The sequence below is a fragment of the Dermacentor silvarum genome, chromosome 3 (genome assembly GCF_013339745.2).
Source record: "Dermacentor silvarum isolate Dsil-2018 chromosome 3, BIME_Dsil_1.4, whole genome shotgun sequence".
Lineage (NCBI taxonomy): Eukaryota > Metazoa > Arthropoda > Arachnida > Ixodida > Ixodidae > Dermacentor > Dermacentor silvarum.
This window is the reverse complement of record NC_051156.1, coordinates 197,884,833-197,902,820: the sequence shown is the minus strand read 5'-3', so window position 1 is coordinate 197,902,820 and position 17,988 is coordinate 197,884,833. Positions and strand designations below refer to the sequence as shown.

The 17,988-nt window shown below is 49.0% G+C and overlaps 1 pseudogene; it reads left to right on the top strand.

Moving 5' to 3' along the window:
* Positions 1–17,988, top strand: part of LOC119446431 (peroxidase-like) — a 33,332-nt pseudogene that overhangs the window by 7,209 nt on the left and 8,135 nt on the right.

Sequence of the window (17,988 nt, the reverse complement as noted above, 5' to 3'; positions counted from 1 at the left end):
CTAGTCCTGTTTGGGGTTCCGCAGTTTATTACCAGGTGGCGCAACGTGTCCGCATTAGGCGAACAGTTGTGTATGTTAAACGCGAGGGTGTAAAGCAGCGCCAAGGAGACGGCACGACGAAGATCTCAGGATGGCGATGACGATGGATCGACAACGGCGTAGTGACCCATTTATTGCACTCCGACGAAGAAACGGTACTACCTGTTATGCACAACTTGGGCCGATACCGAACGTAGGGCATTGCGTAAATTGGGGATGGTCCAGAAGGCGGCACAACTTCGCAAATTATAGCTCCTCAAACCTCTAGCCGACAGGAGAGAAGGACGGGAAAAATTGGCGCGCTTTCGCTTTTGTAAGCAAAACGTTGCGAACCGCAAATGTCTCTGCGATGTGCGAATTTGGTCTCTAATGTTGAAGTCTAAGACTGAAACCTGCTCAACGTCACGGACAGGCATGTTTTTTCCAGAGAAATCCAGGTCGTCTAGAGCATGTTGCTTTGACCGAAGGAAGAGACGGCCCATAGGTTTTATCGCACGATCTGTCATGTATCTTGTAACAACTTGACATGTAGACGTTTTTCGATCCACACATGAAATTTGTACTCCCGGAGGTTTTATTTTGCAGTTTACCTATGACAGCATGTTTTCTCTTGTGTTCAAGTTATAATTGTACGCTATTATGTCTGCAGCTCACGCATACTTGCGTATTTTCTGATACAGTTTGCTGTCAAAACCTTTGTTAATTAAATATGCCACTTGTGGCTGGCGGAATTCCTAGAAGAACGAGTACGCTACCCTTTCTCGTGCGCGCGCGTGTGAACATACGTGTGCACGCGATGTACCGATCTTGCTGTGTGCCCGTTTAATCTGTCACACAGCATCTTCTGCGAACGTAATATTCATTACAGCAAACACTGTGCAAAAAGCATTGATATGCCGGGGCAGCCACGCATGTCCCTGACACTTGCAGCAAACCGCCTATATAGTCAACGTAAATCTGACATGTCTGCCCTATACAGAATATCTATAGTACGTTTCATATACCCAGGGGTCACTACATATGTGCAGTATTTCTCCAACATGATTCGGGTGGCCGTTTGTCGGTTGTGGTACGTTGTCTTTTAGTAAAGTGGATAAAAATGAACGTCTCACAGAAGTGCCTTAGGGCCAACCAAGAGCACCTCATGGACGTTCAGTAATATGTAACGTATGTGGTATGCTGGGTGACGTCACGTTTCATCACGTGCCGGCTGCACGTGACGAAACGGGTCGCTTTTCATTGGTCTCTTGGTTCTGCGGCACATGGTAGGGGGAAAATGTTGTGACTGCCCCACATACAAGGTATTTCTGCCGCGTGCGGCACAGCGCGCAAGCTTTATTTACTTATTTTTTCCCGATAGCGTGGAGAACGCCCGATACGCTACCGCGATTCGCTTCTACGGTGCCTATAGCTAAATGTGCGTTTACACTGCAGGTCAAATTGCTGGTGCGACGCCACTGAGCCACAGCTAATGTGTGAACGTGGCACTTAGCCATGTCATGATCGTCCGCAGGCTGAATCGGTAACCCGTCCCGTTGTGTGGATTTAACCGAAGGCTCGAGCGAGCGGATCGCCGTAGCGGATCGTGTCCCCAAATGCGCTCTCCTGAAAACGCTCTGTATATTCACTTCGCCAGCCTGTACCCCAGCCTCTACTACATCTGGCCCATGAGCCTCGCAGCTGTTTACCCGTGCCACCGCGGTCCGTGTAGGGTGCCCATGACGCCGGTTTACTGCGTAAGTGTCGATGACGTCAATGTGACTGCACGTGGATGTACCGTATTGACCCTAGCTTAAGAAACCCATTTTCTTCAAATATCGGAGACTCGAACTGCGTCGGAGGGCGATTAGAATCGAATTGACTTTACACTCAGTAATGCAGTTCTGTCCCTCTTTTTCTCTAAGTGACAGTAGCCAAAGGACAAGTTGGTGCAGCAGAATACACTGACAAACTAGTTTCTGCGTATTCATAGTGAACAATAGCGGAAACAAGAATACACAAAAAGGAGACAGGACAAGGCTTTACTTTTTACTGACATCTTTATGATGTCACAACTCTACTTATAATAACCTAGACCGGGAGCTGTAGTCTTGTCCTGTCTCCTTCTTGTGTCGTCCTGTTTGTGGTCAGATTTATTATGGACAGGTTGGTACCTAGAATTACGGGGTGCTCAAAAGTTCGCGTCAATACGGTAATTGCACACAACAGCTATGCTGTTCGATGGGTTTGTGGTTTCTTGGCCAGTTGGCGAGTTGCCGCCGTGGAACGCGGGACACTGCGTATTATAGTTCACTTGTCGCAAAATTTTCACATGGTATATTTTTTTAAGTGGATCTTGATGCAAACAATGCGGGGCACTTCAAAAGCATACTATAGCAGCTACTTGAAACTCGAAAATAAGTATCTGTGCAATGCCAAAGACCTTTACATGGCCTAACTTTTGGCACTTCACTTCGTTCAGTTATTAACTTAGACTGCATAGAAATGCTTGCGGTTTTTGCAAGGCATGAGTAGGCAGTGCATGGCTAAACGCACAAACGTTATGGCGTAGCCAGCGTAAATATTCGACCGCTTCGTTATATTTGCGTCGGCGTCCTTTCACCTACCTTGTCACGTCGTGCTCAAAGAGAAAATGCGAATTTTACCTAAATATTTACGGAAACTGAAAAGACAAGGGCAGTAATCTTTGCCCGACATCAGCCCTGCTAACCATACAATACGCTGCTCAACTGAAAGGTGACATGTGATGGAAAAAATAGGCAGTTTCGCCCTAAGGGCGAAGCATTCTAAGCGATAACAAGGTTTAGCACTATGCTCGCGTGATGAGCGCGTTTTACAGTGAAGCTGTATAGCTGTATACCTCCCTGTGAGTCTGTCGTGTCCGTAAGCAAAAACACAACCAATCAGCGGGAGGCGCTGGCCGCGTGCGCCGCTGGGTTCCGTGCAGCATCACCAGATGGCGCTCGCCTCCGTGCATCCGAGGCAGCGGCGTTGCCGGCCATGCGGGTAAAAAAAAAAACACAGAAAGCTTGCCTTCGCGCATAGCGTTCCCTGCAAGCGTTTCCCGGTAAAGATTGCGGTTACGTAAGCTGCAGTTGCCAGGAAGCAGCAACTGTAGCATACGAAGCAGGGAGTGACGTACCTACAATTTCGTATGTAAAAGAAGAACCCGCCTAGCAACTGATTTGTGTTGTGACAGTGCTTTGGGAAGGCCACGTGTAGTGAGGACTGCTGAAGGGCAGCATACATATGAGGCGCGGCGAAAGAGTGGTTAAGTGCACTTCTCTCTGGTCCACTCTTTCTAGGTGCACGAAATTGTGGCTCAGGCCACTGAAACGTTTTAGGCTGATAATTAGGAAAAGTGCATGTGAATGTCTCCATGCTAATAATTTCAAGCTACGTTGCAATGGGTAATCGTTCTAGTTGTCGTTTACAGCTTCGCTGTCCAACCGCCTTTCCAGTTTTTTTTTTTTTTTTTGCAGCAAAACACGCTCCGCGTCTCTGGAGACCCTCCAATCCTTCTCGCACGAGTTGCGCATGCGCAATCAGCGGGACACCACCGAAAAGGTTTATAAAAAAATCACTGGAGTGAAAGCACCCGCAGCTTTTTACAAGAAGAGGCGAATCCAACGCATGCCCCTCCATCTTTGAAACAGAGCTTTGTCAGGCGATGTCCGCTTACAGATCAAGTGCTCTGGCTCTGTTAATGTAAATAGTGGGCTAAATATAAAATAAATGTTGCCTGTTACCGACTAAAGTAGTCTCTTCGCCTTAATATTGATGTCGTTGTGTAAAAAAAAAAATTGCCACGACGTTCATTTTTCGTCCTAAAAGCAGTAACACAAACATACACGTCGACCAGTATCTTTACGGCAATATAACCCATGTTAAACTCGTGGGGAGAGTGAGGAAAGCCCTTCTCTTCCTTAACAATAAGCAAATGTTTTACCGTGCCTCTGATAAGATGGTGTGGTCCGGCTTGACTTTCGGGACATCATTCGAACTCCAACATTTTTTTTTCTAAACCTCATTGGACAGCAGAGCAACGGTGGTGATGGCACCGACACTTTGAATGCACCTCGAGCGTCCGCATCATTTCTATCGCGTCGGCATCATTTCTATCGCAACAGCAATTTGTGTAACGATAGAGAGTTTTAGCGTGTCCGGTATTCCGCTATAAGCGCAGGCGGACTGGTCGTTTTGCCGGATAAGTGAAGGCGCAAGCGTGAGCGGCCTTAGAGCGGCCTGCACGGTGCAGTCACTTGGTGGCGCAGAGCTCAACCAGACGAACACGGAGATAATATTACAGCAAAAAAGTGCGTTGTACTTCGCTGCTGGCGTCAATTTTTGGCATCGGCGTAATCGTGTTCACGATTGCAGAAGTTCAGGTGGAGGAATATTCATGAAAGGCACGCCCGACTGCAGCACGAAGCTAGAGATTTCGAAGCCTTCTATAGGCTGAGAAACGCGTATCGGTTACCTTTGCAGCTTCGTGCATGCTACACTCGGGCGGATGAAAATTTTCCCCTTTCATGAATCTTCCTCCACCTTGTAGGCTTCCGCACAACTGATTTGCCAACTAGTTTATGTATGATTAGTGTGATATAGCTAAATGAAACAGTAAAGGTCAGCGTCCTGGTGCTTTAAGGCCGATGAGCAGTATCGTAGATGAGGATTGGGACAGCTATGAGAAAGTGGAGAGTTGCTTTTAAACACAAAACACTGTTGTTAACTACAGGCGAATACAGATGGTATACTCAATGAGAGAAGCACTCTGTAGATAAAAATCGTATGATCGAACCCGAGTGAAGTGCGTCCGACAGGCTGGCCAACGTTTCGACAGGGGGACCTATCGTTTTTCAAAAGCGGCCTTGTAATCTCTTGCGAATTTCTCTTTGACGCCTAAAACCAATTCTCTAAGAATGACTAGACAGCCTTTGACAAAGACAGGTCCATCGGCCAGAAGCCTGTCTGAGACACCTCCCATAGTTCCTCCCATTTTTATTGCGTTACCTGCATTAATTTAGGAGAGTATACTTCAATTGTGCAACGAATCTGTAACCCATCTGCTGTCATAGGTTGCCATGCCGAAGCCGCCTCGTCTGCACGTGAAGTTGCCGCCGCCGCCACCACCACCACCTCCGCCTCCACCCGCGCACGCTGGCAAGCCAATGGTGGTCCCGCGTCCGGGACATGGCCGACCGCGCAAGCTGGACAAGGAACAGAAGCGCCTGCTGCCCGTGCGCTGCAATCAGAACGCCCGCTACCGCACCCACGACGGGTCGTGCAACAACCTGCGCTACCCTTGCTGGGGACGCGCTGGGGAGTCGTACGGGCGACTGCTCAAGCCCGACTACTCAAACGGTACGTGTGGTCGGTCGCGTGATGGTTGCCCGCGGGCGCTTGCACTTACGCTGCCCGCGTTCAGTGAGCAACAAGACGAACGCGCTGTACAAGGTTTCGACGTTAAAGTAAACGTCGGCAAGTCTATCTCCTCACATAGAAAAAAAGTTACAGAGACGTTTCAGTCCGTGAACGCAGGCTACGCGCAAGCGTACGGCCGCCGGCCGCGAACAGTAGTAATAGTAGTAGTATAGTAGAAGTTGCAAGAGAGAAGATGCATGCTTCTGCAGCCATTATTGACCCTTTTCGCGGTGATCCCGTGGGAGCTGCCATGTTTGATGCACGTGGTGACGCGTCCATTGCTTGCCTCAACTGCCTCCGTTGCCTCCTTGTTTTCAATGGAAGTGTATGACGCCGGCGCGGCTTAGAAAACCTCTGTTTTGGGAGATATCGTAGACGGTGACTGGGTGAACGACACGAAGCTTTGATCACAGCTTCAGAGGACATGCAAAAGCGCTTTCGGAGCTGATTAACCTATGTCCAAACGGCGCGAGCAGCGTGTACGGTGCTTGTTCTAATAGCGGGGTTAAATACTGTATTCGAAGCTATCCAAACATTCCCCTCATGAATTGAATCAGGATTAGTGTGTTTTGCTCTTTGTACTTTATTTGGTAAATATTTTGAAGCAGTGGCTTGTCAGTTTCTGACTCAGTAAAGTACCTCGGTGCGGCCACTGTCTGATTATTTTCGCCCTAATCGCTCGCGGGTGTGCTCAGTTCCGATAGATTTGTTCTTGCTGCGCATAAGGCTTGAAACGTAGCTGTTTTGTACACTGTAATACCTTGTAGCAAATATATATTACCGTTAGTAACTCGCTTAGCCTTGTGGGCCATCCCGAAACCATTCGTCGACCATTCGTGTGCCATCGGTGTAGTCGGTCATTTATTCTGAGTATATAGTGCACATATATTGATGTGTGCGCCCATTCACCTATTCTTGGTACGTCGGCGATAGAGTGGGCTTAAGATGTGTATAGGTAACGTGCGCGAAACTTACTATGACAGGAAGCGGCACTACTCTCTTTGTCATTGTTCAACGAGTGGTACGCACACTTGCCGACTTTCCGGGGCTGAAGCCCTTTCTTTGAAGGTTATCGATGCAATGCTGGCGGATGAGCAAATTTCTGTATCCTCGAGGAAAGCCGCACATCACGACGTGCCGGTAACACGTTCGGACAGTTGCAGCAGCGGTCCGCGAACTTGGCCACACAGATTCATTCCATTCCTTAACATGCCAGTCACTGTTTTTTGCAGCCAACTACTGCACACGTCTTCAATCCACATGATTCAATTTAGCATGATTGGAGCACAGTGCGTTAGCGAAAACTCACTTGCATTTCCGACAGTTGATCGCACAGAAGGAAGGTCGAAGCGGTAATGGTTTCGTATTCGTGCGAGGTCGCTGAGGAGAGGTATGGCGCGCCGCCGTGAGCGCCATCTCGTTTCTCTAAAACAAACTGCTCCGCGAAAAGGGCCAATAGGGAGCACGGCTCAGCATCTGAGGGACGGGGAAAGGGGGATAGAAAGTAGGAAAAGTGGAAGAAGGGGAGGGAGAGGGCGCCGGCCGCGAACATGCACAGCGAGCACCGCAGCGTCGAAGCACAAACGGAAAGGGCGCGAACGCGGTGATTCTCTTCCCCACCTCCAGGCGCCTTCCTCCTCCGGCGCTCGCTTCACTTGCGGCGACAAACATAATTTCGCCGATTTGACAGACGGGCCATCTGCGCATGCGCGTAAACGATATATGCGCTTCTCAACGCTGTTTTCAACAAATAAATAAATAAATAAATAAATAAATAAATAAATAAATAAATAAATAAATAAATAAATAAATAAATAAATAAAGTTAGTATCGCTCATGCCAGCGGCCTGTTTTTCGATCATGTAATATATATAGGGCTGCCACCTTTGTCGAGAAAAAAAAATAACGCTCTGAAAATGGGGCCGGGAGGAAGGAGGGTGGGGCGTCTTCTTTGAAATATATACTGTAATATATACCCAGCATCCGTACATTGTAATCTGTTGCTGGAATAAATTTGGTTTATTCTGATGTCCCGGTGGCACGCAGGCGTATGGAGCACACGGAAGGGCGGGTACGGCCGCAAGCTGCCGAGCCCTCGGCTGGTGTCCATGGCTCTTTCCGGATCCGCGTGGCAATCGAGCGACACCGAATACAGCTACCACTCGGACCTGATCGTGCACTTTGGCCAGCTGCTGGCCCACGACGTCACTTCCTCTGCCACGTTCACCACCACGCAGGTCGTCGACGGCAAGGTCACCAAGGCCCGTGAGCGACGCGCTCCTTATCTTTCTTTGTTTCTTAATCCACCGGCTCGTGTGGAAACGTCTACAGCGCAGATTACTCAGGATTGCTCACACTTGAGCTTCTGTGAACTGCGCCAGTCTGAAAATTGTTGGGTTCAAGTCATTATCATCGTCTTTTATTAAGGCAAAAGCCTTCAACGTCCTCGAGCGATCGTACACGATGCCGACTTGGTGTAGTAATTTACTTAATTTACTTACAACACCGCCCCGGCACCGTGTCTGGCCTATATGCAAACGCTCACGCAAGAATTTCGATGGTGTGCAGGCCACCGTCGTCATCGTCTTCTATGAGTCAGCAAGCAATGCTCACGCAAAAATTTCGATGGTGCGCGGGTCAAGCAAGCAACTCTGACGCAACAGTTTTGATGGCGTGCAGGTCACCGTCGTCATCGTGTTAATTAATACAGAGTTAATTAAGGCACTCGAAACCACGACCTTTGGTGGGAGTCGTACGGTTTCCTTGATCACACTAGTAGTAGATCATGATCACACTAGTAGTGTGATCAAGAAACCCGTACGGGTCCCGAAACGTCTCCGTATTTTTTTCACCTTGACTTGGTCAGTGATCGCAGTTTCTTCATCATCATGTTACCTGACCAGACGAACGTTCATCGAACTCTTGACTATATTTCCTACAGAATAGTGTGATCAAGGAATCCGTACGGGTCTCGAAACGTCTCCGTGTTATTTTCACCTTGACTTGGTCAGTGACCGCAATTTCTTCATCATCATGTTACCTGACCAGACGAACTTTTGTCGAACTCTTGACTAAACAGTAATGTCACGTTGTAGTCACAGTGAAAAACAAAGTAGCAAGAACTGTGACTCACGAAACGAACTCCTTATTGGGCGAACCTGTACCCAGAGAAACAGGTTAAATTCAAAGCACAACGATGGCGGCGAGCAAAGTCGGTGATGGTCGCAAATCTGATCTGCGGGCCGATCGCGTCGGCTTTTATACATGACTCGTCGAACGTTCCAGCGCTGGTGCCCGCGTGACTTCTAGGAAGTACTGCACAGTTCGTGTCGCGCATACAGTCTGATTACACAAAGTTCGGCGAGAACATACCCAACAGATAGAATCAATGATAACATTCGAGTAAGCTCCAAATCATGAGGGTGCGTCTTGCGCTGAGCGATAACTTCAAGTTAGCGGGTGAAGTACAGTCGCCGGAATAAGGTTAAATAAGTACACGTGTCAATACAGACGGCAACGTTCCAACAAGTTTCCACCAAGTTCCGACAGTGTTCAGCCAGGCCTACGCACTCCGATCTATGACGTCATGCTACCTGGGCCGAAATTTCCATTGCCAAGGCTGGCGTGACGAAAGCGGTGACGTAAATCACTGTTGCTTACGCGGAAGCATCCCCATTAGATTCTATGGCAGTCGGGCCAGGTATAGCATGACGTCATGGATCGGAGTGCGTTAGGCCTTGTGCTAGATTATCTAGCTGGTGTTGGTTCAGCAGTCCGAGCGGGCATTTTTCTTCTTCTTCTTTCTGGGGTTTTACGTGCCAAAACCAGTTCTGATTATGAGGCACGCCGTAGTGGCAGGGCTCCGGATTAATTTTGACCACCTGGGGTTCTTTAACGTGCACTACAACGCAAGCACACGGGCGTTTTTGCATTTCGCCTCCATCAAAATGCTGCCGCCGCGGCCGGGATTCGATCCCGCGATCTCGCGGGCATTTTTCCGATACAACGTCGTATGAACCGAACAGTTCTTGACGCTCATGTTTACTATTTCTTACTATTTCCCGAATTTCCTGGCTTACTATTTCTCGAATTTGGAGGTGCGCATCGTCCCCTAAAAGACGTCAGGAACCGTACTCTCTAATCCATCACTTTCGGGGATGCCACCTTTTAAGAGAAGGTCGATGGCCTAAGCCAGCGAAATTGCACGTGACGGAAAATCTAGCACAGAGTTACTTCACGTCAGAGTTATTTTCACGTCGCGTAATGCGGAGCACGGGGGCGCTCATATAGTGTTCCAGGCATTCCCGTCGCTTCAGCGAGACGTCGCGCTGAACGTTACGTCACGCAACCGAACATTACGTCATACAAATGTGAAACTATGCTCAACGAAAATGCTTTATCCAGAATGCGACACTCGCCTTAATTCTGTCAGACCTAAAGAACTATCGCAAGTATAGACATCAGCCGAATAACATTTTTTTCTCCTGGTTGAGAAAATGGTTCCACTTTCACTTGCACACAAATTTTTCTCACATTATTGTTACATTTAGCTGCCTAAGGAGCTTTATTCAAGCAGTCCAGACGGTAATTTGCGTTCAGTATGTAGCGAGTTCAGGGATAAGTGTTGTTTGGAGCGTTGTTGGAGCTTGTAGTTGTATAGCTGGCGGGAACTACCACACTCTACGAAAAATCTCTCCATCGAGAAGGAACCCGTATCTCCTCTAATGCGATTTTCATGGTCGCAGCGCCCAAATGCTGCGGCAAGGGCGTCAAGCCTCACCCGGAGTGTTGCCAGGTCAATGTGGACCACAAGGACGAGTTCTACCCGATGGGCCACTGCATGGACATGGTCCGTTCGAGCTGGTACAATTCCAGCCGCACTGCCTGCCCCAGGAACAGTCCAGGTGTGTGCGCTGACCGCCGATTTCTTCTCGCTATATGTGCGTGTATTGTAATAGTTATGAAGTCAAAACACTGATTTTATTTTGCAAAGGCAGCCCCCCCCCCCCCCCCCCCCCCCCCTCCCCGTTAGACATACACCCTCGACTTCGCGACTCCAATTTCCTATTCCCCACAATGCAGGGTAGCTGTGGTGGTTCGTGGGCCCAGGGACTCAGATACAGGAAGCAAAGTCATAGACAGGACAAACATTTATCGATGACAGGCGGCAACAATTACACTTACGAAGAGCTACAAGATACTGTACTATTTCTATACTGTCCACGCAGTCCACGACTCACGCGAGTTGTCACAGCGCGTGTCTCACTGACGATACGATGAGTCTGAGTATCTTCGTAAGGTCACTCACAGTACTTGATGTCGGAGGCGTCGGCGCTTGTAGACATGAAGCGCTGTTTGTACGACGGAATCGTACAGGCGGCCAGCAAACGTGCATATGATGAACTGCTCGCGTGACAGCACGGCAGGCCCACGCGGTCAGCAACGCGGCACCGTGGCCACGACCCCAGCAGGCGGTTGTGCCGGACCCTCTCACGTGGCTCGCCCGAACATCGCACTCGCGACCAAGGCCATCTGGAACCGCTGGGCTCGAACGCTCGTTCACCGCAGGAACAGCACCGACCCGTTCAGCCTGGTCTGCATCTCAGCTCTGGCCGGAACACAGGTTCACCGTGGGGCACGCCAGTCTCGTCCCGGCTGGTCTGGTAGCACCGGCTCGGTCCGTTTTGTGCCTCAGGTCGAACCCGTACACGCCCTGGCTAGCCTGGCAGCGCTAGCTCAGCCGTTTTCGTTGTTGTTTTCGTTCCGAAGGCCCCGAGCTCCCATGCACGTTCGTCATGAGCTCGCGCATTCACTTCTTCGTAGCTTCCGTTGGCTTCTTCCAGGTTGCCATATACTAGTATCTTACTACAGTAGCCAACCGGGCTTAGTCCTGGTTAACCTCCCTGCCTTTCATTTATTATTTCATCTCTCTCTCTCTCTACTTCGCGCGTGCACATGCGTGTGCGCGAGAGAAGGCTAACTTCAGTGACCGTGACAAGGCAAGAGCGTCACATAACGAAATTCCCGAAAGAAGCAAACATTTGTATGATATAATAATCTAAAAAAGTGATAAAGCTTGCAATATTGCCTGACTGGTGGGGGAACAGACCGCTTGAGCCTCAAATGTTAATGTTGACCTTGACAAAGCAATTAGGCCAACCTACCTCACCCCTTGTCTCTATCATCTCTTTCATACCCGTCCTCCCCTTCCCCCGTGCAGTGCTGTTGAGGTGTCCTCCTAGAAAGAGACAGTTACGGCACTGTGCTTATATCTTCATTTCCCCCCAATAACCACATACTACTACTACAACGGCAATGCGTCAGGAAGGCGTGGTAATCAGGATCAGGGCTAATATGGTTGGTAAATTACTTCAATTTTATCAGATTACGCTTGTTGCATATCGCCTCTGGCAGAGGGTTCAATTGTTGCATAACGACGGGCGAGAAAGATACATTGCAGGTATTGTTTGTCTCATGCAAGCGTTGAACACCGAGACTTTCATAACTTCGTGGCTAGCTGATAGCGGGGTGAACGAAGTTGTCGCTAGTATGTATTTAGCCACGGATTTGCATAATAATGAGCGGACTGTGCTCTAGTTAGAGTTGCATGCAGTTGTAATCAAGGATTCCTCTGCAATGAAAGCCTTGCCGATTGTCTTTCTCGGGCTGCGACTCCAACAAATCATAAAAGCGCGTGCAAGGGATTACAATATATATATATATATATATATATATATATATATATATATATGTATGTATATATTTGAGCCCCGATTCAAATGCTGCATTGATCGCTACCCTTATGGGAGCTGGGGAAAGAAACACACACCGCCCAATTTTGAAACACGTATACCCGCTCAACCTCTTCTGTACTATCACTTCAGGGTATCCGTCACTGATGCACGTTATCAACATTTTCTCTAATACCTGATTACCGAAACCGCGTATCATGCTTCCAAGCGGATTCATCACAGGTCTTGCCTCCGCGACTCAAATAAACAAGCGAATAATGACGAGATCGGCCCTTGACGAAGATATGTCTTGCCACGCAGGGGATTATAGGGAGCAGATAAACGAGGTGACGTCATTCATCGACGCCAGCGTCGTCTACTGGCAGCAGTGAGGAGGACTCCAAGAAGCTTCGCAGCGACGATGGCAAGGGAGGTAGGTGGCGCACAGTGTCACCTAAAGCACCAACCACTAGGTCGGCTTTAAGGTGTCGATAGTAACGAACGAAATATAGTTCCGAATTCTACTTCGTTATATCGAGGTTCGGCAATGCATCGAACCTCGATATAGCGTAATTATACCACTATCATTGTTCTCAGTTTGTCGTTTTTTTTTCTCTCTACATTTTCAGCCAAGATGAAAGTGGACAAATCTAGCTTGTACATTCCCAAAGGACTGCTGCCACGTAAAAGCGACGGGGAGTGCTTCAGCTACATGCCTGGATGCGATAAGCAGTGTTTTATGGCCGGTAAGCTGATTCCTTTGTGATCAACTGGATAGTAGTTTCTTACAGCGGTTTTACTAACTGCACACAAACACTTTGCGTGACTATACTCATAAGCTTAAGTGACTGATTTTAGGTGCGAAGCACCTTATGCGCCCGGGCAGTCGGCGTATCCTGCCGTAATCGTCGTCGTCGTCGTCGTCCACAGCTGGCTGCGTTGAAGCAAGCGGTTCGTGCTCGCGCTCGGCACCCGCTCGTACCACTGCTCCCGCGTCGTCGTTGTCGTCGTCTTCCACAGTTGGCTGCGTTGCCGCTCATCAATCCAGCGTAGAATTTCACTTCTCTTCTGTCGTCGTAATGGGGAGGCCGCCTTTACGGGGTTATGAGCCATAGCCTATTAGCGGTGCATCACTGCATGCTTCGCACCTCCCCAGGTTTCACGTTAGTGGAGCTGCATTTTTTTGTTGTTGTTAATTAAGACATCCGGTTGCGTCGTGCTGCATTGAGGACTACGTGTCTCAGATATTGTGCTGAATTTATACTTGTATTGATATTCTCTAACTCGCTCTTACTTTGCAAGAAGCATGTTGTACGTGCAAATTTCTCGCAGTTGTTGCTGCTTGCACGGACCCATCTACATCTATTTCTTCCAGCATATCATCACACTTCCCTCCCTGTCCTCAGTTATACCTTTCCCGCAGTGGTAGCAGCAGTCCAGACCTTTAATTAGCACATCGGGCAGACCCTTAGGATGTCTTCTACAAGGCGGTCCCGCTATCCAGTGCTGCAGGCTTACTTGTTACATCGTGCAGTGACTTTGTATGAAGGACTGCTGTGCTACTAACTTGTTGCAACGCTCGGTTTGTCGTCGTGTTTCCTTTGCGCGCCGTGTGAGCAGCTGGTTGTACAGTCGAGAGCCAAAGTTTGGGACCAGAGGTGCCGCTAAACAGTTTGTTTATTTCTTCGCAGTCTAGGCATAAAGGCTGAAATCAAGTGGTACTGACAACGTGCGCCTGTTTGACCAGCGTCAGGCATTAAGACAATTTCACGTTGCACGGCTGTGCTAGAAGAACTTGTTTTAAAAATTTTTGCTAATGTCGTGGTCTCTAGACTTTTGCTTTCGACTGTACATCAATCTCTGCTGAAAGCAGCTAGTACGTGCCATTCAACGGCCTGAAACACGTATCAGTCCTTCTGTTCTATAATGGTCTATGTAGCGTGTGTGGTCTATAGTGGTCTATGTAGGGGCCACGGAGAAAGAATAACAGGAGGCGAAACTCTGGGCCGGCGCCAGCGGGAGCACTGGTCGTGATAATGTCACGCTGGGAGAGGAGGAGACGCGCTGGTGGTGAACGTTGGCGCAGCGCCCCTTGCGGCGACGGAATGAACTACTTCCCTCGCGGTCGGAGTCGGAGCGGTGCGCGCGGCCGCGGCCGCGGTCACGGACACGTTACGGAAGAAAAAAAAATTGCTCTCCGACGGCGCCCGGCGTCGTCTGCTACTGGCCGTTTGAGCTGAGCTGTCTGATGCCGCAAAAACATTTCCGCCAGCGCGGTTTGCACTCAAGCAATAAAATACCTATAGACTGTCATGGTATAAATATTTTTTTCAAGATTTAAATTTAAGGTCACATGCTTTTTATGCGGCAATAAGAGCAGGAAACTAGAGTACTTGAAGGACCAGACGATCTGCGATCATAGCCAGGCGCGTATGGAAAGAGCAGACGATTTGCAACTATACTCATGCGCGTATAGAAAACTGCACTTGATGCGTTTTCAAATTTTTCGGCGTAACAAAAAACGAGAATTTGTTTATCTTTATCATCATGCAGTATAAAAAGCACCGATCAGAGTATGCGATACATAGCTACCTTGCGGGGAAACTAAATTTAATTATATTCCTGCGGCAGGTTTGGGAAGACGTGGAAAAACGGAACAGCAGAGCAGAGCAGAGTCTGCGGCTCGCTTCGCGCAGTCAGAATCATCGCTTCTAAGTTCTGCAGTTCCTCCGTTGCTCCTCTACTATGTAAGTGTTCGTTGTGTATGCGGTTCATGATTATCAGAAATGGGGCACCGATGCTTCGTCCCAAAACTGTAACAGCGGATATAAGTAATGCGCGGAAAACACTCGAACTTTCAAAGCTCCAAATGACGAACGCCTGCAAGAATGGGCGAGAGCAATAGAAAGCGAGGATCGAGAGCTGACGAGAAACGACAACGTCTGCTAAAAACATTTCCCCAGCGGAACGCTCGGCAGGCGTAAATACTACGCTGACCTTGGAAGCGCAGTCTTCCCTGACCAGCCGAAAAAGTCATCGCTGCTCCTTGGGGCGGTACTGGTCGGTCCCCGTCTCATGGCGCTCCGGCCAGCTTAGCGAGAAAACGTTGTAATAGCTGCCGTCTCGTTTAGCGACGGGCATCGTGTTCAGCTAGCGTACTCGAGCTGTTGCTACCTAATGCAAGGGCGGCGCACAGGCATCAAGCATCCGCGCGCGAGCAGACGACAAGACCGAGCGACCGAGCCCCGCGCTTCCCGCATCCGCTGCATCACAAACCGTCACGTGATCATACGTCAGGTGTCCGGCGTTTGGTAGGGGGCGCTGTCACGACGTCCGCCGCCGCGCTCCAGCGTGACATTATGACGACGCGAGAAGGAGCCGAGTTGCGCCTCCTGTTATTCTTTCTCCGTGGTAGGGGCTATGCAGCGTGTGATGACGTGCGTGGTGGCGTGTGCGCAGGGGACCAGCGTGCGTCGCTGACGCCCGTGATTGCTTCGCTGCAGACGCTACTGGTGCGCGAGCACAACCACATCGCCGACGAACTCAAGAAGAAGGGCTGGCCCGACGAGAAGGTCTACAATGTGGCCAGGAAGATGGTCGGCGCCTGCCTACAGGTGGGTCCCGCGCTTTCGTCGTGCACGGTACGGCCAATAGCGAGGAGGATATCTTGCATTGTCATCTTATGTTCTGTAGTTACAGCATTCCAACTTGTTCAACGCGCTGCAAGTAAATCGTCAAAAAGCGTACGCACAAACGAAGCTGTTGTTTTGTAAAGAGGAATTGTCAAGCTTCGAGAAAAATAATACAAAGTATATAATACATTACGCTATGTCGTCATATAAACCTATAGCATCTGTGGTGTTTCTCTGTCATTGCGACCTGCACGGCTGAACTACGGTGGCTTCAAAGGGAGGGAACAGGGGGCCATATAAACATTCGGCGTTATAAATGCGAGCTTAGCTAGTGCGTCGACTGCAAGAAACCTATTAGTGCTTGAAGCGGGTGGCTTCGTGCTTGTGAGCAGCTCCTCACGATCAGGCAGGAACTATGCGGAGGATAAAATAACATTCATTACATTCAGATCAAGCTCAGGAAGATGCCAGTAGAGAGTTAAACACGTGAAAAGTATAATAAACATATAAACAAGCATATAGGCCGCAGCAGTCTCCCCCTTTAGTTCCACTACCTGCTTATACCGTTAAAGACCACCGTGCTATCGTTGTGGCGCCCGTAATGCCACTGTGAGTGTTCATTCAATAAACCTGCAGCCACTCAATGACGCGTGCTCGCAGTCATATCTCCATGCAGTGGTATCGGCGACTCCGACATGCTCCATTACTTCGACAGCTTTTATGTCTCACCTTTTCTTTGCTCGTTCATCAGTGTTTTATGCGGCAACGACGGTGACATACGTTGCCATTATTTCGTAGTTCATTAAAATCAATCAATCAGTATGAGCGAGCAGTGCGAGCGAGCGAACGTGCATGCAGCCATGAAATGACTTGTTTGCTTGACTACTTCACGTATATGACTTCATTGGTTGTATGTCTCGCATTTTCCTTCTGTATAGTCATCGGCACTCATCATGCTCTTCTTTCTTTCCCTCTCCCTCTAACTCCAGCGCAGAGTAGCTGGCTTGCGGAATGTACCTCAGGCCGACCTCTCTGCATTTCGTATCTTTAAAATTTCCTTTCTCTCTCTTCACAGTGAGGGCAATTGAGTCAGCAGTAGTGCGGGCTAAGTTATGAGATCATTACTAAGAAAGAGAGATATTGAGGTTATCTCAACCTCGTGCACTATAGGGCTAACCCACGCATGGAGGGGGAATAGGAGGGGAGCGAAAGAGAGAAAAGGCAATAGTTCAGCCAGATAGCGTGCAAAGTCTGTTGCCTTCAGGAACAAAAGAAGCATTCGCATAGCCTTTTGGGCTGCGGGAGAAGGCCAGGCTCCCCCAGGAACTTTGCTTCGGTAGACGGTCGATTGTATAGCCTGGTCAAAGCACACTGTAGAGTCTGACGTTGTTTTTTCGCAGCTGGAACAGTAGCATATGAGGTGTTTGATAGGATGCGCATGGTTTAGGGACTGCCATTTTAGTAGGATAACATTATGAAGTAGTGAAGATTACTCAAATTCGCAGCCGATATATTGCCGAGATATAAGCTTCGAAATGTGGCGGTCACTGGCAATTGCTGCCTGATTTATCGGCCCCATTGGACGTATGCTGCTGACAAGCAATAAGCTCAGGATATCACGCTGCCAAATTTGGACTGTATACTCCCCTATTTCTTCTTTTACTACTATGAACCGCAGCAAGCATTCTTATTCCGCTGATCGATCGTTTTTTTTTTTTGTGCGCATTCACACACCCATGGCCTCCAAGTAAACGTGCGCAATACTCGCGCCTCATACCGCGATGCGTGCTCCCCATCGCCTATGTTCCTCGCTACGACGTACAACGCTCTCTCTCAGGACAACTTTGAACCGACTGGACTCGTTTATCCTAGAACAACTGAGGCGATGCGTGCACTAGCGCTCTTTCACCGCGCGGTTTAAGAGACGCTGTAGGTTTAAGCTTACGCGTTCGGTGCAGGGTGGCGCTGAGCGCGCTTCACAAGCAAAATTTCGCCAGCAGGGTACACGCGCGATATCGTCACCACGGGCATTGCTGCTGATTTATTGGCCCATTGGACGTATACTCCCCGAAAGAGCATTATTATTCCTGATCGATCTTTTTTTTTTTTTTTGCGCATTCACCCCCATGGCCCTTCGTTGCGCTCTAAGCGTACCCTCGCTT